General features: G+C 33.3%; 2 protein-coding genes across 2 annotated transcripts in view; both read right to left on the reverse strand.

The window, feature by feature from the left end:
- Nucleotides 1–4,139, reverse strand: part of LOC132707904 (endocuticle structural glycoprotein SgAbd-2-like) — a 64,611-nt gene extending 60,472 nt beyond the window's left edge. The window contains exon 1 of the mRNA XM_060679927.1: nucleotides 3,792–4,139. The gene's annotated coding sequence lies outside the window, so the exon portion shown is untranslated. The remainder of the gene's footprint in view (nucleotides 1–3,791) is intronic.
- The window catches only part of LOC132707903 (uncharacterized), a 184,591-nt gene that overhangs the window by 20,644 nt on the left and 140,183 nt on the right, over nucleotides 1–23,764 (reverse strand). The window lies entirely within an intron of this gene.

The raw sequence follows: 23,764 nt of genomic DNA on the forward strand, positions 1-23,764 counted from the left end.
GATATTAAAAATCTTGAGGAGTATTTTTAAGCATTGTTATAAATAATTGGAAGCATTCTATAGGCATGTTTAGAGAATTTGTTGATTGTTACTGTATTAATCTAGAAAAAAATAAAGAAAAGTTTAACCAACACAAGTACTGCCATTGGATTCAATACTCATTTATCTGTGATAGCAACAATCGGTGTCTATTAACTAACCAAAACTTAATAAATAAGAACTAAAAGTTCAGATTTTCACGAAATTATATATTTTCACATGACAATTGTGTCTTTATCAAATGTCCATTGTCCAAAATCTGAATTTTTGGTTCTTATTTATTTTCTTAAATGGATTTTCATCAAGTAAAAGCCACCTCAGTTCAATTAACCAAAACTTATTTTGATATTTTAATCGAGTAAAATTGCACCTTGATATACCGATATGGCCGACTACTAATATAAAGCTCGCCTAACCGTCCACCCTATAATACAAACGACCACCATTCGATGACCTTTATTGCAAAACGAAGATTGCGCGTACAGTTAGAACTGCTCTCTACTTTTATAAAAAGAAAATGACGCCCGCACACTTGAACGATTGCAATTACTTGGGCACGCTGTTGCCATGCAGCAAAATCTGGCTTGAGTTATTTATGCCCTAATGGAATAACACAGATAATAGTTTCTTGCTCAAATACGCTTTTAATATTAATTCAATAAGAATATTACCAGGAGTTGGTAGTAAATGATCACACACAAAAGCATACGTAATAACATCTTCATTTTTGCCTGTATAAAGGTAAATTTTTGTGGATTTATATTTTTTTTTTGCAATTTTTCCATGGCGTTTGAGACACAGTTGCCAAAAGTTTCTGCAATTTAAAAATCATTTTTAGTTGTATTTGTTTGTGTTATTTTTCTTATTTATTGTATTTACTTACCATAGTGCTTTAGTGTTTCCCACATTTTCTATTATTTTTTGTTAATAGGATTTGCCATGAAATTTTTGAAAAGCTCGTTTTTGCTTTCTTCTGCCTGTACCAAACGCACACTCTTTTTAGTATTACTGTTTATTCTTATTTTTGTTGAGTTTTTAGCTACAGCAGCCGTTAATATTTTTTAAAAAATTTTTGCTTATTTGTAGTACTTCACTTTCTTGATATATTGTGTTCCAATTTTGATTTATTAGACTTGCATTTAATTAGTTTGCTGTTTAATTTTTATATGTGTTTTGACACTGGCCTGGTATGTGAATTATTATTATATAAGTCATCGACTGCTCAACTATACGGTCCTCTCTAGTTATTTGATTGAATAATGATGAATACCCAATTTCGCTTGAAATATTTAAGTTTTCGGCTACGGTGTCAGTATTTGCTTTTAATATGTTTATGCCACCTGAGTGCGAATTGCTTTTATTGTTCTACTCTTTTGCTAATGATTTTAACATCTTTGCCCGTACTAAAAACGTAAAGATATAATAATACATAAAGAAAGTTTTACTTTCAACACCCTCTTCTTTTATTTTATAGCTGACTAGCACTGATTCATAGCGTCACATATCCCTTTAATACGTATGAGTTATGGGACACCCCTCAGTAATAATCATGATTATTATCTTCCATATTTAATTATGGAAATCTTAAACAAGCTGACGCTTATCCCATGCTCGTTTCATTACTGGCAAAGTAACCAAGCTCTTAAATGATATACAGGATGTTCCATCTGAAACTTTGTAGACCCGTTATGAGAAAAATTCGGAAAAACTATAATCGTCAATGACTATGCCAAAGAAGAGGCCGTTAATTAAAAATACTTTCGCAATGGCGGCACAACTTATTTTGATAAAGACACTGTGTGGTCGAAACAATTGTGATGTGAAAATATATAATTTCGTGAAAATCTGAACTTTTAGTTCTTATTTATTTTGACAACTTATTTTATTTTAAATGAAATAGGCGAAATTGATGTCTTAAAGAGGTCTTTTTCTACAAATAAGATTTAGTATAATCGCTTTTCGGCAAGACATCCTGTAAAATATTAACAGCACATTAATAACGTAATTTGCGATTTATCCAGATGTAAAAATGCGTTATAAATACTTTTACCAGATTTACATTCCAGCGTATAATTTATTTACACTGAGACGTGCTCACAATCCCAATAAGATTACAAGGATATAATATTATTTGTTTCTCGTAATTAGTTAATCCAGCGGATTAATAAGAATATGCATTTTTTAAATTTATTTTACTTTTACTTCACAAAATTAATGAAAGATAAACTTTAATAAATTTTAAAAAAACTTAGAGATTATATAAACGTAGACGTAAAAACGTATTGAAAATGTAGTGTCGCTCAGCCGCCTAGAATATCTTTAGCGAGGCTACGTTGTCGCTTCTTCAAAAGATAGTGATACCTTCAATATTTTGAAATAAGACTCCATAAAAATGAAATCATTTTTGGCATGTCTCTAGCGGTTTTCTAGAAATTAATGCCCTTGTCTTGCAACAGCTTTGTCCAGGGCAATTTGAAAGTTGTTTACGACCTTTACTATCGAAAAATAAACTTGATAGGAACTGACAGGTATTGGAAGAAATCAATCCAAGTCAATTACGATCTTCACAGAGATACAAATCCAAAAAATAAATAAACAACTATTTTGGAGTAAACAATTTTCAGAATTGCTTGTATTTTTGAAAAAAAAAACATAAAAAATAATAGTGTTTTCTTAAAAAGAACTAACTAATATTTAGATGGAACATTTAAAATAAGAATTAATGCCTCTTACAACACTATTGAATACTTGGAGCTTCTTGAGCATATGACTCTGGAATAAATTATTGTTTTGTGTGTCATGAAGTGGTTCTTGGAAACCTGTTTAACCCTAACTTAAAATATTTTGTGTACATTGTATCAATGTTTTGTTATATGCCTTGTTAGCTTGGACGTACCATTTTTTTTGTTTTGTAACTTATCTGAATGGCTAATAAAGGTCAATTGTATGCTATTAATAGAGAACTTGCCCATTTTTTTTATTTTACTAAAATGTGTGTTTATACATAAAAATACATTACATAAAATATGAACGCTTAAATCGCAATAATTATTTGACAATAAATAATTAAAGCAATTTAAAATCCAAATAAAGCAAAATGCGCGGCAACCGGTGTGACGTCACACCGCATGAAAGTGCACGGCACGTTACGAGTATAACGGACATTTCAAAGATTTCTCATTGATTTCTTACTAAATGTGCATCGTTAGTTTCGGTTTTTAAGTGCTTAATGTTCAATTTTTGTATTTATTATAGAAACTACTTGTTATAAATAGTGAACGAGTTCAACTGTGAAATATGCAGATAAAAATTTCATTCAGATACTAGAAGATAAAGTATAAGTAATTAGGGTCAGGTAAACTTGTTACCTTATTAGTAAAAAACAAACCTACCTAAAATAAAAAAATATCCAGATACTAATTTCATTTAGATAGAGGTAACTAACAATCTAACTAAAAGTATTATTTAGGTACCCATTATTTCATCAATATTTGATTAAGTATGTTATTTTTTGTTTTGAGATTGCGGAAGATATGGATAATTATGTAAAGTTTAAACTAATGGGTGTTACAAAAAAAGAATGAAACCTCTATTTCTTCACATTTTTAATTGCCAACCAGAGAGAAAAAAAAATTCCAATTGCTCCCAGAGCAGTAGCTGTTAAAAGGGCAATTCAAGCAGTTCTACTTCAACATTATCAGAAATATCACAAACTAAACAAGTGTTTCGTTAAAAATTTACCAATATCCTACTTTTTTAAGCGAATTCGGCATCAAATTTCATTATCCACTTCTGGGACATCCCACGCACAATTTTGAAATCGTATTCAAGCAAATAAACCCCCACCAAAAACTCGCCACATTTGGCAAAGGAGAGAGAGTTCACCACCTCACAAAGCGTTTCGAGAAACTTCCATCGCGTCACATTATAACGAAAACAAAAACGATAGAGGCATTCCGCCCACCACAGATCGACGTTTTTAATAAGTTTAAATTAAAAGGTTAAATGGAAACTGCGCCGTTGCCAAGTCGAGATCGCGAATGAAGCTACCGCGATTGCTGACTGATAGATGACTAACTGGTCGAGCACCAGGTCCGCCAGACCCGATGCACGTCGCGCATACTTTCGACGACGGCGTCCAAAAAAAGATTTATATAGGGCGATGCGAGATGCTGCGGGTCCCAGCGAATGTACAGTTCGAATTGAAAAGAACTCGCAAGATCCGAGCAACGAAAATACTATTAAATCCATCTATCAATCTATTTATTTTCGCCCAATCTTAGAACTCCTTAAAAAAACTTGTGTCTATGCAAATTTGGACACAATACACAAAAATTTATTGTAAGGAATTGAAATTAATATTCTAAAAGATTGGCTGCTAAAAATTTGGATTTTATACTTTAATGTTCCATGTGTTGCAGAAATTACCTACAGATGAAAGTTATTAATGGAAAACTAAAATAATTTTCTAGAAATTATAATTTATAGCTTAACTGGCTGTGAAGTAGGTCGGCAACAAAAAACAAAATGTTTATAACTGATAGTGACAGTTACAGATTTAGCGAAACTCTGCTCCTTTGATTATATGTATATAAAATGCCTTAGGCGCAAAGAAAACAGCAATGATTTTTCTTTATTAAGCAAAATAAAATATAAATAAAAATTTCAAGAAACATGTAGCCTTGCCATAGATAAGAGAACATTTTGCATAATATACATCCTAATACCTAATTATACCGGGTGTTTTCTAACTGAATGTCAATAACTAAAGGTCCATTTTAAAAAGAAAACTTCATATAAACATATGTCCTAAACATCTTAAGTTTTGAGATACAGGGTGGTAAAGTTTTAAAAAATAAAATAAATTGTTTTAATATCTGTAATACCACCTTATATATTTTAATGAAATTTGTGACACCTGTACTATGTATCAAGAGGCGTTATTTAATGTACCACCACTTTTCTTAAAATACACCAGTGGCGGGCGTGCGGAATTTCACCTGTCTATTTTGGCAGACATTGATGGTACTCCACTGATTTTTCTTAAAATAAAAATTATTTATTCTCAGAATCTAAAGAAAATAAATATGTTTAATAAAACATGTATAATATAATATATGTTTTAATAAAATATTTCAAAAAATCTAAGTAAGAATACGAAGTACGTGATAGAGATATGCGATTTATTAAGAATCACTAGAGGTATACTTCAAAGAGGTTATTATTAATTTATTAATAGACAATTTTGTTCAAAATGATTAATAGTAGGTAGTGTTTTTTTAAATAAGAATCGTTTATTATTTTATCTTATTGTAACGATGTCATGTTATTTCATTAAAACTGTAAAAGTAAAAAGAACAGTCTTCTAATCTTTTTTTCTCAAGGACACTAGTTGGTAACTATAAACTAGAAAGAGCTAATGAAACAGTACCAACTGAAAATATAAATTGTACTAATTTCCGAACGTCCTGTATTAGTAGTTCAAAACATTCCTAACTAATATGTTGGAAAACGATATTCGAAAAATATTCCATCACACGGAATGAACCACATTGCAAGCATGTGTTTACAAAACGTACAACGTTATGTGAAAAACTTTTACATTTTAATTTACTGTTTAAACAATTTACACAACACAAGTTCCACATGCGCGGCATTGTTGCTTGAAAATTGTTTTGTTCCGCACACAGTCAAACAATCGCGTTAAGCTTGAAAACCATATTGTATCCGCTGTGATTATATTTCTAAGCAAATTCGTATAGAGGACGAATAATTTAAAATGGTCCCAACAGAACTCGAGGCAGAAATAATTACATTGTTTTAATTTTAGTTTACGAGTATTCAATTTTTAAGGTTTAAGATTAAAAATAAAAAATGAAAAAAAGTCACCCACAGGCGACCATATTTCAGACGCGTTGCCGATGATAGTCCTGAAGAAGAAGACAAAAAAACGAGATGCATTAGACGTGCTGAAATATCAATAGAATAAACGGATCAAACGCCAGAGTCCAAAAAAGCTGTTTAAAATATACGTGTAAACTGTGTGGATAAATAATGTAAAAAAATCCTAGCATATTTACATTCCGACTATGTACGGTTCGTCCCATAGTTCTTACATTTTTGTAATCCTTAACGTGATCAACATTAAATTGATATTTTATAATCATTTTTAAGAAGCTACGCTATTTTATTTTATTGCAATAGGAGCAGGATTATGCCTAAAATATAAAAAATATCACAAACCGTATAAAGAATTAAAAATAATTTCTAATTATACTAGGAAAATGTATCCAATACTTTGGTTTTAAATAAATAATATGGTCTAACTTAGTGAGTTTATAACTATAATATATAACTCACTGAGAGGAGTAGATCCTTATCCTTAACTTTTGTATTACAAATTGAAACGACCGACTTTGCGTTTTTTAAGTGTTCGTTGAATTTTAATTTATTAACGATTCAACGATATTATATGAGAATTCTGGATAAAACATTGGGCGCATTAGGGAAGTGAGTGTGACCTACGAGGGTCACTGAAGAGTTTCCGACCTCACCCTGAAGATGGCGGCACCTGTTACTAAAAGCCAGTAATTTTTTGGAGGCGTGGTTTCTTAGTTCAGAGTCATTTGAGTGAGTCGATGTGAGTGTTTTCTATGCAATGGAAATAATTGAGTATAGGGCTGTAATAAAATATTTGTTTTGCGGAGACAAACGCTGCGTTCTATTTGTACGAGTTAGAGAGACGGGATCATCCCTGGGAAAAGTGTATACAAGGAGACTATGTAGAAAAATAAAAAAAAGAGAAAAAATTCCTTGTATTATTGTTAAGTTTTAAAGTAACCCCCGTATGTGTAGTAATTCACATATAAATCATTACTAATTCACATTTAAACAAATGAAGAGGATAATAACCACTGCGATAAGGATAAAGGCTAAAGAGAAGTGTGCAATTTACTTTAAAATTTTTCTTCAAACAAAGCAAGGAAATAAAATTAAACGAATTTACCTAAACCTGTTTGCCATTCTAAATGTTAAATAAAAAAATATTGAACATTCGTGTTGGTCATACTATACAATAAAAATATATTGATTTGCCAATAAATACCTATCCAAAATGGGTGCAGGGTGTTAAAAGTACGCTGCCAAACTTTAAGGCAAGATCACTCGACTGATTTTAAGATGCAGGGTGTTTTTCTTTAAAGTAGTTTCTTCAAGGTGGTTCGAAAATAATGCGCCAATGTTTAAGCAAAAGAAAAAGAAAATCGACATACTTAGTTTACAACGTGTAGATACGTGTTAGATATTAAAAAAAATACCGGCTTTTGCAAGTGCGTAAAAGTACGTCTTGATGGTTGCCACTTTTTTTCAATTTTTATAAATTTCAGTTTATTATGTATCAAAGGGTCGAACAATCAAAGTTTCACAAAAATACGTTTTGTCAATCCTCAGGATTTTTATTTTTTTGGCAGATACGAGACCACCTCAAGAGTCAAAAAAATTGAATTTTTGGTGGATTGTTCGACGCGTACTGTTCGTAAAGATAAGAAAAAGTCCATTTAAAACTATTTTCTTACAAATTGATTTAAATGTCCTGGGTCGATTCTTATTCTAGTTGACAATCAATGACCTATTTGTTATAATTTTAGATCCTATATAAGAGATACTGTAATGAAATGAATAAAGTTTAAAAAAACTCTCGGACATTAAAAATGAACCAACCATAAAAAAAATGGATTTAAAAAGACCTTTTTTCCATCCAGATTTTATTTTTCATCCCGAAGCGAGCTATTAAAAAAATTTTTTTGGTTGTTCAATGAACACAACAAAAGTAACGAACACATTTATGTTTAAAAGATTTTGGAAAACAAAATCGATCAAACTCTTGAAATTTGAAAGCGTACATTAAAACACCCTGTACATGGTGAGTCAACAATAGAGTAAAGTTTATCCATTCATTTCAAAAGTTATGAGAAAATGGTAACAACAAAAGTTGTAAAAATTGCTAGGATGCACAATTCAAAATTACAGGGTGGCTCAAGAAAGCGTGACGAATAAAACATACTTGTTTTTTAATAGAATACCTTATTTTCAAATTTCGTTTTGATTTTTCTTTTAAATTCTTCAATATTTTTACTTGCACCTAATAGCATATCCATACCTGTTTGACACTAGAGTAATTAATAGATCGCGTAAAAGATATATGCAATGGAACTTGAATTAGATACCACAGAGTGTGCAAAATAAATGAATATATTTGGATCATTTTAAATTGAAGAATCTCGTTTTTATTAAATGGCTCACCACATATATGGTTATTTATTTAATAATTTTCACAACATTTCACAACAACAAGACTATTGCTACCATGTTAGTTGGCCATGGCAAAACTATTAGCCACCATTTCAAAAATGAAGGGGAGAAATAACTTTTTTGGAGCCGTAAAATAAGGCGACAGATATTAGGAAACTTTAATTTCACCGAAAAAGTGCACAATATTAAATAAATATTAATTACTACAAATTAACTTCTCTTATTTTTAATAATTGTTATAACGCATTAAGCGTTCAAATATATAAATCATACTATACTATCGACCCATTTCTCTGTGGGTCATAATTACTTAAAAATTTTAGAACTTGTCGAGAGTAATACGGAGGAGCTCCATCTTGCTGAAACTACATTTGTTGGATCTCAATGTTAACAACTTTTTGAAGAAGTTGCAAAAAGTTTAAATATGGTGAAGTGCTACGCGAAAAAAATATGGTCAAGTAACTTTAAAGCGTTTCATTCCATACCACACATTAAGTGACCAACAGTTTGGTTTGGCCCTTCGCGTACCTAGAATGGATTAACTATTGAATAGTAATGCACGTTACGAGAGTTAATTACATCATTACTGTCAAAAGTTATTTTAGACAAAAAATTTGGATCGACCTCTATTCCTTCATTTAGAACGGTGCAAAATCACGGTCTACAAGTTTTTGGTGTATTTAAATAACGCTGAAAATTGTCATATACCTTACAATATAACTTTTAATATAACTCTTTTATTTTAAAAATAACTGGAAAACCCTTATAACACTTATAAACAATTCTATAAAATATATATTATATAATGATCGCCCATGATAATTATATAACCATATTTACCATTTTATAAAAACGTTACATAAGTTTCATAATAGAGCTTTAAGTGAGGCTCTGGAGTATTGCAAATAACATTTCTGTGTTCTTTGAAAATACTATATTATTTTATAAACATCGTTTCAAAAGGTTATTAGCGTTATAACAGCATAACAGAATATTTATAAAATAATTTTATAGCTGCATTTTCATTTTATAACAATCGTAAAAAAAATATATTTTTATTCGATAACGCCGCCAAAAATGATTTGTTAAATAGACTCATGATGCTCACCTAAACTATTTGCTTGATGAAGTTCACAGACCTTCGCTTAAATTGGATAGGTGTATAATAACTTTACGTATAACATTACAGCCCTGATTGGGAAATACTATTACCGTGTCAATTTTACTGACATTATACGTACATATCATATATACATATATATTTATTGCTTAAATTTAAAAGCGTTTCCAATTCCAAACTAACCAAAAATTTCAAGAAAAAATATTTTTATAAAAATTTTGTCTCTAGTAGAATTAGAAAACATTGCGTGTCGTTCTTTTCAATTATGAATGGAAAATCTGATACTGCAATCAAAACTTTTAATATACTTTATTGATATTAATGTGATTTTACCTATTTATGACAAGATGGTTGCCTCAAATATGAAGTTCCTTTCGATTTGAAGAATGGAAAACATGGCGATTTGAATTAAAACATTTTTGTCTCTTTCGATATCCCTTATAAAACTAAAGTTTTTGAAATTAGTTTTATAATTCCGATATATTATTTACCTACATAAAAATCGTCGCGAAGACAAAGTTGTTTCTGTCAAAATGTTAAATATTTCTTAATGATCTAGATACCCAATTATATTTTGTATGGAAATTATTGTGGTCTTGATCGCACAAATGTCGCAATATGCAAATTGCTTTAAAAGCAGAATAATTATAAAATGTTGTTATAAAGCTCTTTACAAAAAATACAAATTTAATTTTTATTATGCCATCCTGCACCCCCAATAAAATCATTTTAACACAATTATAAAACAAGCAGAAACAGTTTTACAAGTATTGACTTATAACCATGTCTAAACACATTTGATACGAAACCTTTATAAATATTTTATAAATCAGTCTCAACAACAACTACAGGACACTTTAATAATAATCAGTTTCTAAAACATATTGGTGACCTAGGCGAGCTTTATTCGGCTATTTGCCTTTAAAGGAAGTAACAATCAAGCAAATATATAATTATTTAATCGAATAACAAAATTTAAGTGCTACTCGGGATACGCCTATTAGGGTACTTCGCCTTGTAAAGTCTTATTGCTAACAAAATTTTTTTTTTGCTTCACCCAGTATATAAATCATATCAACTAATTCGGCTTTAGGATAATCCATAGTTTAGTATTTAATTTATTGCCACAACAGTAAATTTCATGAATTTTTTTACTCAGTTGTCATCTAATGTAATAGACGGAAAATCGCGTGCTCATTAAAAGTTGTTAGTTTTTGTAACATCTTTCAGAAAATCGGCATTTTTCAATTTTAAATGATCCAAATGTATTCGTTTATTTTGAACAATTAACATCTAATTCAAATTCCGTTGCATATATCTTATCGAAATGTTTTTGCAAGTGTGAAAACTTGAGTGTGAAATTTTTTTTTAATTTAAAAATAGAGCGGTCCGTTAAAAAAGAAGTATACTTTAAATTAATAAATAAATAAATAATAAATTAATTTTAAACTGTGCATCCTAACATAATTCCTTTCTCATGACCTTCGAAACCAGTGATATAATGAACTTTACTTTATAGTACGTGCAACGAAAACTTCCGCACTAAATAATTATTTGGTAACCGAAGTATCCGTCGGTGACGATGTCGACCGAAGAGTTTCCGCCCGGAAAAAATATCGCTCGCCGGAAAACCCGGAACGTCGCCGCAAACATTTTCCACACTTCCGTCAACTAAGCAACCACGGCCAACACTGACTCATCGATCGACAAATTTTCTGGAACACTGGGACGGTGGGTGGCGTCTACACAGCGCTGACTCTTGGTGCACGCCGGAGTTTTCGTCGCGAGGCGGGAGGAAAATAACCGGATTTAACAATCTAATTTAACGGCGGAAATTGAAACCGGGACGGGCATTTTTTCCGGGGTCGACGAGGGGTGACGTATAAATTTGCGTCGATTGGGATTATCACGTTTGATGTGCTGAAGTGTCAAATATCCCATTATATTTGGAAGACTTTTCCAAGACTTAGAAATAAAATTTCGAGTTTTGTATAATACAACCAAAAATATTGTGCATTTTTAGTTTTGACATTTTAAGTACTTTACAGTACCTTAACCGCAGACCTTCCCAGGGCCATAGTAAAACCCATCCCACCATGAACCGTAACGAATATTTGCAGAAACTTGAAATGTTGGATTTGCATCGTTCCTATGAGCTTAATCTAAATTGCAATGTGTTCGTATATATTACGGAGGTATTTGACTGTGATCCTTCCAGTAAGTACGTATTTATGTATGTATAAATAATCATTATTGTATTGTGTGCCTGTCGATTAACAACATTCTTCTTCTTGCATTTTTTAAGACTATATTCGCGGTCGATGAAGATACGTCATAATATTACAGATAAATATTTATCTTATATTAATTATCTTACAATTAAACATTTTTTGAAGGTTCCTGTTTCTTAACACTTTAAAATGTGAAGACCGTAGAATAAAACAGATGTTCCCCTGTCAGAAGCAGACATGGGAAACAACGCAGAATTTGAAGACGAAGTGGAGAAGGTAGTCGAACCTAATGACAATTTAGAAGACGAACTACATCAACAAACAAAAAAAAACGGATCCATTTGTCTTAGGATGCTAAATAAATGAAACAATTGAATGTCTACAATATTATAAGAAATTCAGCAGGGGAAGTAGGAGCAGCAATGAAAGCAAGTGACATGACCAAAGTTCCGCAGTAAAAATTGTTGACGGCACTTCGCAAGTTTTTAAAGAACAACACGCAGATCTAATTAGGCGTATAATCTGCGACGCTTATAAAGTAAATAGTGTGTTAACCCTAGAAGAACTGCATCAAAAAGTACTGACAGACTTAAACATTAGTTGTGCCAAAAAGTGCCAAAGAAAATTGATTTTCAGTTACAAACAATTAATAAACGTCAATAGTGTATTTAGACAAAACGTGGTTCGACACTCACGACACAAGTGTGTACTAGACTTGTCACCTCCACATGGAAAACGCATAATAATTCTTCACGCTGGGTCCAAAAATGGTTGGGTAGAAGATACCTTATTTTTTTTCTGCCAAAAACGTCAAAGATTCAAGTGTGGATTACCATTAAAACATGACCGGTTTGAAAATAAAATGGTGCCAAAATAATCGCCAAATACTATTATTGTGTTGGATAATGCCTCGTATCATTCAGCCCAAATTAGAAAAATTCCAAATACTTCTTCATATAAACAAGAAATTAAAAAATTTCTGATGAAGAGAAACACGAAAAAACAACTTCTGGAATTATTAAAAATAAAACATTTTAATAAAGACTACAAAATCGATTCGATTCCACAACAAAAAGAACATGAACTCTTGAGATTACTTGAGATTATTGTATATTTAACCCGATTGAGATGATTTGGTCTGAGTTGAAAGCGCATATAAGAAGAAATAACACTGCACCAAAATTTAGTGATAGAATAGAATAGAATAGAATAGAATTTATTGGCCATTCAGATACGTCACAAAAACAACAAATGGTACGTCAAAGGTTAACAATACAAAAGAATTTATATATATAATATAAAAGGTTGTACAATTTTTGAGAACTAACACACTAACGCAGTGGTCTATTCAAGTGTAGTATGTTTGATCAACTCCAAGTATTCATTAATATCATAGAAAGGATTATCAGTAAAAAAACTTTTCATTCTCTTTTTAAATTGTCTGTATGGTAGATTTTTTATATTATTTGGGAGAACATTATACAGTTTAACATTAATCTTATTGTTTTGTGAGGACGTCAGTCTGGAGTGAGGTGGGGTGATCATGTCAACATACCTAGTGTTATACTCATGTCTATTGCCAAGTGTCCCATAGACATCCGCGTTTTCGTGAATATACAGGATGGATCGGTATATATAAGTAGAAGGCAGCGTCATAACCTGGAAGTCAGAGAAAATGGGCTTGCAGTGGGCAATCGTACGTACCATAAACGTAATTCCGCTAGAGGTAGCTAAAATATCAGTACAAAGCTGGTCTAACTGTGAAAAACGAGTAATAAAAGAAGAAAAAATTAATCGAGAACGAATAGAGGCGGAGTTGATCATAGAACTAGGTGAAGACAGTAACCATAGTGACGATTTTTTAAGTGTCTGATAAGTGTCTGATACTGATATTTTGTATATTATCTGAATGTAAAAATGTAATGAAATAGAACGTAATAAATTGATAGTTTTTACTAGTTTTTATATGTACATGTTTCAAGAATTGCTTGGCGAAAAAGATTGAAAACAAACTTATATCCCTCTTATTAGATAAATTCCTAGGAGGGTCCTGGAATGGCTACGGGCAAGGGTCTGCTCGGCAGGGTGTTCTATTTTAAAGTAATAAACAATAGGCAAACATATCTAAATATAATTATATAAACAAAGTATTTACAGGTAAAACTGTTAATTAGATTTTATCATTTGTATGACATGATAGTATATATCTGTACTTATATAAAACTAAACAATAATTCAGTATTTTGCTATTTTTTACCTATTGATTTTCTTGGCACACAAAAATAGATTTTTCCTTTTTTTTTTCAAGAAATAAAAAAATATTTAGAAATATCTACATATTTTAAAGGCCAGGGAGGCCTTTAAAGAAGTTTATAAATGTTACTATTTTAAACAAATATTGATAACCAAATAGTAACATGTAAATAATTTCAGCAAGAATGTATCGGTAAATAAAATAATGAAAGATCGAGAACAACACCATTTTGCCATTTATATAAATGAAGAAGTAAAATACGAAAATCCCCATTACTATTCGACTTTTTTAACTGCTCAATTTGCCTCACTTTTTTTAACACGCCCTTGCCATCCTGGTTTAGATCACTGCCTTCACAAGAATTTGCTAATGTTTGAGACAGCTGTTTTCAAGCAAATTCAAAATATAAACGTAAAGCTAAACTACAACCAGGAAGTCTTCAGTTCAACGTTTAATCTCCAAATTTCCATTGCGGGAACGCGTAGACCAAGGAGTCTAAAAAACGGCAACTACTTAGTGTTCAGTTTCGACCAATTTCTAAACTGAAATATGTTGAAAAAAGTATGTCGAATAAATAAGAACGCCGACAACTGTGGCGCAATGTCGTAAATTAGGCCAAAAGAACTGCATGAAAAACCGTTCCACAAAGGTAAACAAAACACCTTTTAACGAAGGCATCTATTTTTAAAACCCATTACCTTTCTATTTACATTCTTTTCTTTTTTCCTCACTCACATTGCGTCTTAACACACAATACGTAAGGGACACGCCAAAAATTCCATGCATACTAATTACCGTAGTGTAGGGGAGCTCCCATTTCACTTTTTTTTAGCTGCCTTTCGTTCTCGTTCGATTAATTTCAATAGGATTCAGACGCGGTCGTCTTTGAGGTCAAAATACGGCGTTGGTTTCAAACTAGCGATCCGGAGCGGATCGTGTTTATCCGCGGATTGGTTGAAATCTTAGATGTACGCGAGTTTAGCGATCTTGCGGTAACCTGGAACGGATTCTGGTCTAGCCAAGCGAACAGTAAAAACCGCGTAGTTTCGAAAGAATGAGAGTGTCTCTTTGATTCAATGCGAGTGCAACAATAATCCCACAAGAACAATTTATTTCCTTGCTATCCGATTAAAAGTTAAGAAGATGGCGATGAAGAATCTATAACTAAGCGTATCAGTACGAGTTTTCATGGTATATACCAATCGGTACCTTGGCAGCATTGTTGTCACACAATTAATTTCTTATGTACCTTAGGATAATTTTACATCTTGTATACAGAGTATAAGATGATATCCTATATCTATTCAATACCACGAAAATACGAAATACGGTCCACATTAGCTTGTTTGAAGAAGATTCTAGTGACTGATGGTATGGTATTATTTTGCTGAAGAATTGGATCTTGCATTTGCTGAAGGGCAACATGGTTATAAGACGTTATTAATGTAGCATGTTTCAGTCCCAAAAAAACTAATGGTGAGATCCATTCAACTCTTATTGCACAATGACTCTAATATTCAGTAACACAATGACATCACCGTTGTAGCATTCCGATCATTCCTGTTTCCAGTTTCCCGAGCGAACGTCCCAGTTAATTGCCGAAACAGGAAACACCTGATTTACATATAAGGAGACGGAAATGTTATTGTTTTGGTTACACAATTTATGCAGTATGAATTAAATATTTTCAGAGTCACTGAGTTGTTTCTTTTTCTTTCTTTTCATGTTTCTCGTTCATTTAGACTTTGTAATTTTAAGATTGCGGCTACAAATTAAAATATAACTTTTGCCGAGTTATATCTCTCTTTCTTTCTCATAATGAGGTAGTTATATGGAAAAGTGTATTTTAACGCCACCTTTGTATACCAAGGTAAACAACAATTTTTTCTAGTTTTGTGAAAATTTCAAAATTGTCTCTGTAAAAATAACAGTAGAAATATAGCAATTTTTTCGTATTTCCAAAGGACAAATAAGAAAATGACAATAAATTAGCATCGATAGTGTTTGACAAAAAATAACGTATGATAGTTATAGTGATTTTACAAATCAATTTTTAGAGTGTACCCCCTCATTTTATATTTTATATTTTTGTAAAAGACACAGTCCTTGTTCTATTAATTGAAATTAAATTAATTACAATACATGTTTATCGGGTTTTTCTTTTCATAAACCAGATTAACACCAAAATCCCAATTTTACATTTGCAGATACATTTAAAACAAATTAAAATCGCGTGTGCAAGGGTCCACAAATAAGACTATTCTTCAAAAACCGTTTACAAGATCGAAAAAATTCGTGAATCAGAAGACGCAGAGGATTCGGCTCCATAAACGTTTATTTTTGACAATTTTTCAAAAATATACAGGGTGCGCCGCAATTTCAAAAAAACTGAAAATGGCAATAATTTTAAACCTGTGTTTTAGATGTCAGTTACTTTTGTTTTTAAGGTTTTTAACTATTGTACAAGATGTTCGCGATAGTCCGTGCAATATTAAAAAACATAATAAGTGCCCCAAATTTGCAGCTATCGACTTCAGACTTGGGAGAGAAGTAGACGTCTGGACCCGCATTTAGACTCTTTAAATTGGGAGCAATGAAATAACGCGAAGTTTTTTTTTTAATTTTTGAATTTTTTTGGTTATTTTGGCATCCAGCAAAACATCTTTTCCTCCAAAACCATTCATCAGATCGGAAAAATTATACAACCGTAATACGTGGGAGACCCGGCACTATAACTTTTGTTTCGATTATATACAAGGTGTTTTAGTGATGGACAAAAAAAAGATCCTGAAAATTGTTCTTTTAGAGAGTAAATTATTAACCGTAAATCAAAATTCGTACAAAAAATAGATAACCCGTTCAAACAGTGTAATAGGCCGTATCAAGAGCTACAATTTTTGTATTTACGGTTTTCGTCTATCACATATGCTGTTCGAGATATTTGAAAAAATCCAAATTAAAATCACCATTTCTCGCATTCAATCTAGACGCGATGCTGCATGGTTTTAGAAAACCAGTTTTTTAAAAACTATTTACTCCATCGGAGAAATTCGGATACCGGGAAACTAAGGAGATCCAGGGCTATAGCCTCTATTTCGAACATTGTTAGAATTATACAGGGTACGTCGGTTGTGGACAAAAAATTGTAATAGATTCTAGAAATTTCCGGTTTTGTGGGTAAATTATTGGCGATAAATGAAAAACTTTTAAAGATGTAATAATTTGATATGAACAGTATCGTAGACTATGTCGAGAGAGAGTTTAGGGTAAAAATATAATTTGAAATTGCAATTACCAGTACAAATTACATCGATTTTGCGAAAGTTCCATAGTGGTCCGCAAGAGTTATCTGTCATTCCTTTACAGATTTTAATTATCGTCGCTTTTCTTGTTTTATTTTTAAGATGGCAGATTATTGTCTCGCAAATCTGGCTAAATGCTCCCAGTTTGTTTTTTAAGTCGTCGAAATTGTACTAAGTACTTGAAGTGGTTTGCTTGTTCGGGAATATTCCATCGATTACTATTTGCGTTGGTACTGGGTGCTTTCCCAAAAAAGTTATGGTTCTGGTTTTTGAAAAAGCTATTGTGATGTCATATTCCTTAAATATTTCATTCGGCTTATGAGTTAATTTCTGAAGTTAATTTTCGGTATTGGCCAAGACCACGATGTCATCGGCGTATAATATAACATTAAATTTCATATTGCCAGGCTTTAAGGCTTTAACCATTGTTATAACTTGTTTTCTATGATGTTGTCGATGTTTCGAGCGACCCAATACTTAGCTTGACACTTATTTAGTCTAACTGCGGCATCGATTTTACTGTGTGTGTCATCAGCTTATGATGGCTGAACTCACAAAGCACCTCGACATATCTGCAGTATAAAGAGGTCTTAATAGCGAACTGTGGTCTATTATGGTCAACCCAAACAAGCTGATATCTGTGATCGATAGATACGAATCAGTGAAATCGTCTTAGATTTAAACCAGTAATATTTTAATATATAACTAGCGTAGTATGGAAACCGTAGCATCTTCTTGGCTGTTTCGCGATTTATTGGAACATCACTGTCAAAAACAACCATTACGCATCAAATGGACAATAACGCTGACGCGGGTATTTATCGCTGAAACTGGATAAACCGGAACGTATATAAAAAAAATACCAGCTAATTTTTTCAGTCTTCAAAAATTAACAATTTCACAGTCGACATACTCTTGAGGGCATCGCGATCGCAGTTCATCGACATCCTCTAAGCCGCCGAATCCCGAAACACCGCCATTCATTTCGCGCGTCGCTTTAAGCAGAATTTGTTTCGTCTTAAATGTGGAAGGCTTCTCGGAAATGTTTTAATTGTTGTTTTATGGTGAGCTCCTGTACGAATTACTGAGTGTTGTTCTTCAATGCTCCGGAAAAAAACAACAAGTTAAAATACCTACATGTGCGGTTATTGTGGGAAAGAGAAACCCGCGAGGTTTTCCATATCACACTTACTCGCAGAAATTAATGTTAATGCGAAGATAATGGAAAATACAGGGTGATTCGCGTTAAGCATCCTACTAAAAAAGAAACAACGGCAAACGTCCCACATTTCACAGAGTGATAGATTTACCAAATACTTTTAAGCTAAGTAAATAACGAGACTATTTACAAACAATACAGGGTTTATCAGTACAAGAAAATCATATTAATATATATGCAAAAAGGGCCAGACAACAATTTAAAAAATATAAACAACTCCTTTATTAAACATTCGCTTCGCTCGTGGCAAATAAACTCGTGAATTAAATGCCGTTCACCACACTTGTTGGATAATATACTATTTCGAGCAAATGGTAATATAAACCCGTGGTCTAAAATGCTAAAAAGTTTTATTTTTCTGGATTAATTTTCCTGCTAAATTGCTTCATTAATTTAGATTTCTGAAAAAAAATTGACAATTGGGTTTTTTTTGCATGAGTATTTTACATCTGTATTTTTTTTAATTTAGCTCTTAGTTGTAGGGACGCTACATATCCTTTCCCTTCGAAAGTCTCGCGATCTTTATGTACGATCCTGTGTTATAGTTTTGGTACGGAAATTGAATTTCTCAATCACTTTTTGACCTAAAATCGAGCAGAATTCTTTTAAATTAGTATGGGAAATTATGCAGAAAAAACAAAAATAAAATACAATACTTGTGAATCACCTTTTAAAATATCGGACGCTTATTAACTAACGCCCCGTAGATTAGATCTTTTAGAAAATCACCACGAAATTAAAAAAAAAATAAGGTGTACAAAAATTCATGAACCTTAATTTTTTTCTACTCCCTTCTGTAAAATAGCGTGCGGAGAACGTCAATTTACCACGTCAGTTTCGTTTTCCTACGAATACGAGAAACTAACTAAGATTAAGATTAAGATTAACAGTTGGGAGAGCTAGCAGTCAGCCTGTCCGTCACTGCGACCCAGAGGATTTATTGTGCCTCTCTCCATGGCTATAGAGCTTTATCCAGGTTCGTCTCTCTAACCAGAACCCACAACTTCGATAATGGCTCCCTCGTATAGCTTCTGCCTCTGGTTTGGTATCGCCCAGCACTCGCTAGGCCTTCGCAGTGGCACAGTACGTGTGCGGCTGTTTCCTCCTCTTCCTGACAGAATCTACATTCTGTGTATTCTTCCACTTCCATCAGGCTTAGATGTCTCTTAAGCCTGCAGTGGCCCGTCAGCAGACCTACCATTATTCTTACGGCTTTCCTATTGCAGCTTAGTAGCTTAGCTGTAAAATTGGCCGATGGGCTCCTTATGAATTCCTTGTCCCGGCATGTCCCTCCACCATCGTCGGGAATCTCGGTCCATCCAATCCCTGATGGCTGTTTTTGCAACGGGTTTGGCCACCCCACAAAAGGGCTCTGGTCCAATCAGGCGCATTGACGACCCTTCGCGGACTGCGTCGTCTGCGCCTTCATTACCTTTATGCCCTTCGTGCCCGGTACCCATGATAGAGTAACTTTGTTCTGGCTTGCTATCTCGTTTAATGCCTTATGGCAGTCCAGAACTAACTTGGATGTTATTTTATTAGATTGCAGGGCCTTTATATCGGTGTAAATTGCAATTGATTTGTTACGGATCTTCCTCGCTTTTATTTCTCTTGCGCAGTGTTCTAGTGCAATGATCTCTGCTTGGAATACTGTTGCTAGCTTACCCATTGGAATAGAGATTTTCCTTTCCTGGGTTCATATATCCCGGCTCCTACTCCTTCTCGAGTTTTTGAGCCATCAGCATACCAGGTTATTTCTGCCTTGATTGGTGGCCCGTTTTCCCAGTCTTCTCTAGCAGGGATTTGAGTCATGTAGTGGTTATCGAAGCAATACTTAGGTGTTGTGCTGTCCGTAGGCAGCCCTAGGACATTGTCCGCCCTTACCTCCAAGTAAAGGTTGTTATGTTTCGTGCTATGTCCACCAATTATTGGGGACTTGCCTTGCAGTAATCTATATACTACGGATCTTGCTTCCCATTGTATATAGATCTGTATTGGTGGGATGTTCAGTAGGGCCTCCAGCGCTGCAGTGGGCGTTGTGCTCATGGCCCCCGTAGCGCACAGACTCGCTAATCTTTACACGCTACTCAGCCGCCTTATCGCCTTCCCCTGCATGGTTCTTGTCCACCAGACAATCGTCCCATACGCTAACATTGATCTCACTACTGCTAGATACAACCGAAGTGTCATTTTTGGGTTTAAGCCCCAGGAGAAACTAACTAACTAATAAAGCGGACCAAAACACGAAACATAAAATTGTTACATTCTATAGTTGCAGTGGTCTGGCAAATATGTCCGTAGTCCGTAGTCCGTAGTCCGCATGTCCTAAGCAGGACTTTGTCGTCTTCGGAGGTTTTCACGTGAGACGAAAAAAGACACACTTGGTAAACTTTCAAACTTTCAGGCAAATGCCGCTTACCACACATAATATACAATTATAACAACGATATATCATAAAAGGTTGCAAAACATGTGAACTTTTAATCACCCTAGATTTAATCGAAGAGGATATATCAGTTGCTTTTGTTTAAGAGATTTTGAAGACGGGAATACATTTTTGTAGGCAGTTTAGTTTGTTAGGAATGACAACATTCTAATAGACAATTGAGTTACCCTTAAATTTCAAGGAAGAAATTTCATTCCAGTTCTTCTTCTATTAAGTCTATGGTAACTAGGACCGAAATTGTCAATATTTCTGGTTGCGCAGTCACAGTGTCGGTCATACCAATACTGAATAAGACATATTGCAACAAAAATATTCATGATAGGCAGCCCATACATTCCTTGTTCAACAAATTTGTTTTTGAGAGCTTAAAACTAAGGTGTGCCCCCACGCTAACGCAGAGTCAAGATATACGATAAGTCATAATACAAAAGTATTATAGTATATTGTAGGTAGTTTAGTTTGCTAGGATTGGCATATAAACATTCTAATACACATAGACCACTCAATAGAGTTCTCTTACTTCCATCTTCCGAGCCACTTCGCACATTTCCGGGATATTACCGTTCTGTGGTTTTATCAGTGTTTTTGAGACTCAGTCCATTGACCAGAAATCAATATTTCCATTTTGAATGATCGATGTAGCGAATTATTCGGGTATTATGGAAGGTATAATAAAACACAAGGTGTTGTATTTAAAATAAAAATAAAAATTTAGGAAACATAATTTTGGGGCAAGAACGAAGACACTGTGTTTCTGATTCACTCAAATGTTTTTCCTTTTAAGGAGATAGCTATAGGTAGGTATTCAAAAAAGTTACTTATTGAATCAGAAAGCGTAATAAGAAATATTCCATTTCGATTTCCAAAGTTGCCATTAGTTTCGACCAGTGCGCGACAATTATTTGTAAAATACCTTTGGTTAGTTTTGAAGTTTCAATGTGAACCACCCTATACTCGACCTTCGTACAAAGAGCGCCAACATATATATGAAATGCAGTTTACCAGGAAAATGATTTGCAATTTAAACGCGAGATTTTCTGCGAATTCCATCCATTTTGCGAACGAAATGCGAAGCTTTGGCAGATTTTCCGTGAATTTACCATCGTATCGGTATTCCTGGAAATTATATGCAACACCTAACGCGACGCAAATACCAGCGTCGCGACGCCGACGCATCAATTATATTATGTTTACTTTGTACGTCGATAATGAGGTGGTTATTTGAAACAAGCGCAAAATTCCGAAGAGCTTTTTCAAAGTTTTACTAACGCGGCACGACTTAAGGTTAACTGGCGCTCATCTGACCGGTTCATTGACTAAGGTTTGTTAAGTAGGGGCTAAAAGAAAATTCATTGTAGTTAGTACATTTAGCGATTTTGTTGGGGTCAGTTTGATTGGGCCGACAACATTACTTTTAAACACAGTGTTAAGAATAACAACTAGCTAAAGGCAATTTATTACATTATTTACTTAATTGAAAATTTTAAAATAGCCGTTCTATTGACCAACACCAATTAGCTTCACAACTTTTCTAAATGTTGCTACAAACCTAATACTAAACATTTTGAAAATGAAACTAAACTAAACTGAAGTATTTATCTAGTACTTCCATTGCACTGCCAAGTTACGCTTTCCAATATTTTGTTTGTTGAAATAATGTTGAATTCAATAATGCGAATTATTATACCGAATGCAGCCCTACCCACCCAAATTTTAGAATATGAGTTTATATCAAAACGATATTTTTAAATATATGAGACAGTATTATAAGAATGGCCCTGGCGCCATCGTTTTTATTTTGAAATAAAAAAAAGTTACGAACTAGGGTTGCTCGAAAGTAAGGTGACTTTTAAGTTTTATCAAAAAGTAGGTATTTATTTATCAAAACTGTGCCCTTCAAAGTAATCCCCCCCCAGATATGTGCCAAGGTTTTTTCCCATCCTCGAAACACTTCAGGTATAGCCTTGAGTTCTTCCAGCGATTTTTTCTTTATCTCCTCTTATTTACCAAAACTGTGCCCTTCATAGTAATCCCTCCACCACCCAGATATGTACCAAGGTTTTTTCCCATCCTCGAAGCACTTCAGGTATAGCCTTGGGTTCTTAGAGCGATTTTTTCTTTATCTCCTCAATCGTTACAATCCCTCTTCCTTTCATGGGTTTCTTGAGTTTGGGAAACCCGAAAAAGTAGCAGTAGGCCTTGTCCGATGAATATGGTGGCTGAGGCATTATTGTGGTTTTGTTTTTGGTGAAAAAGTTAGACGCAAGCAACCTTTCCGGACGTTTTCTTCGTATTTCTTCTCTCCAACGACGCATTACTTCTTTATTGACCGTACAACCTTGTGGTAAGAACTCTTGATGTACTATACCACGCCAATGCCTACGTCTTCAACCACTTCTGTATTACTAATTCGACGATTTCTCATTCCATTCCATTTTTTACACAAAAAAGAGTAAACATGCAAACTGACTGAAACTGTCAACATGAGTACCAACATAACAAGAAAAAATATCGAAGATCGAATGTACATAGCCCGCCCAATTACAAGTTACCATATTTTTTGAACACACCTCGTATTTTGTGTCAATTAATAATTAAAGAGCATTATTCAGAATTATCTCTGAGCATTATTATAATGCAAAAAGGCATTAATAATAAGGGAGGGAAAAAATATCGGTATAACGATACCCGATATAGATAGATATAGAATGGATCGATATACAGGGTGTCCCTTAATTATTCGTACAGAGTACAGAATCATTGGGTAAAAATATTTAGATTTAGCCAAACTTACCTTGGCACAAAAGTTGATAATAACCAAGATACTCCTATAAAAATGACTG

The sequence above is a fragment of the Cylas formicarius genome, unplaced genomic scaffold, assembly GCF_029955315.1.
Source record: "Cylas formicarius isolate icCylForm1 unplaced genomic scaffold, icCylForm1.1 PGA_scaffold_9__14_contigs__length_23061073, whole genome shotgun sequence".
Classification (NCBI taxonomy): Eukaryota; Metazoa; Arthropoda; class Insecta; order Coleoptera; family Brentidae; genus Cylas; species Cylas formicarius.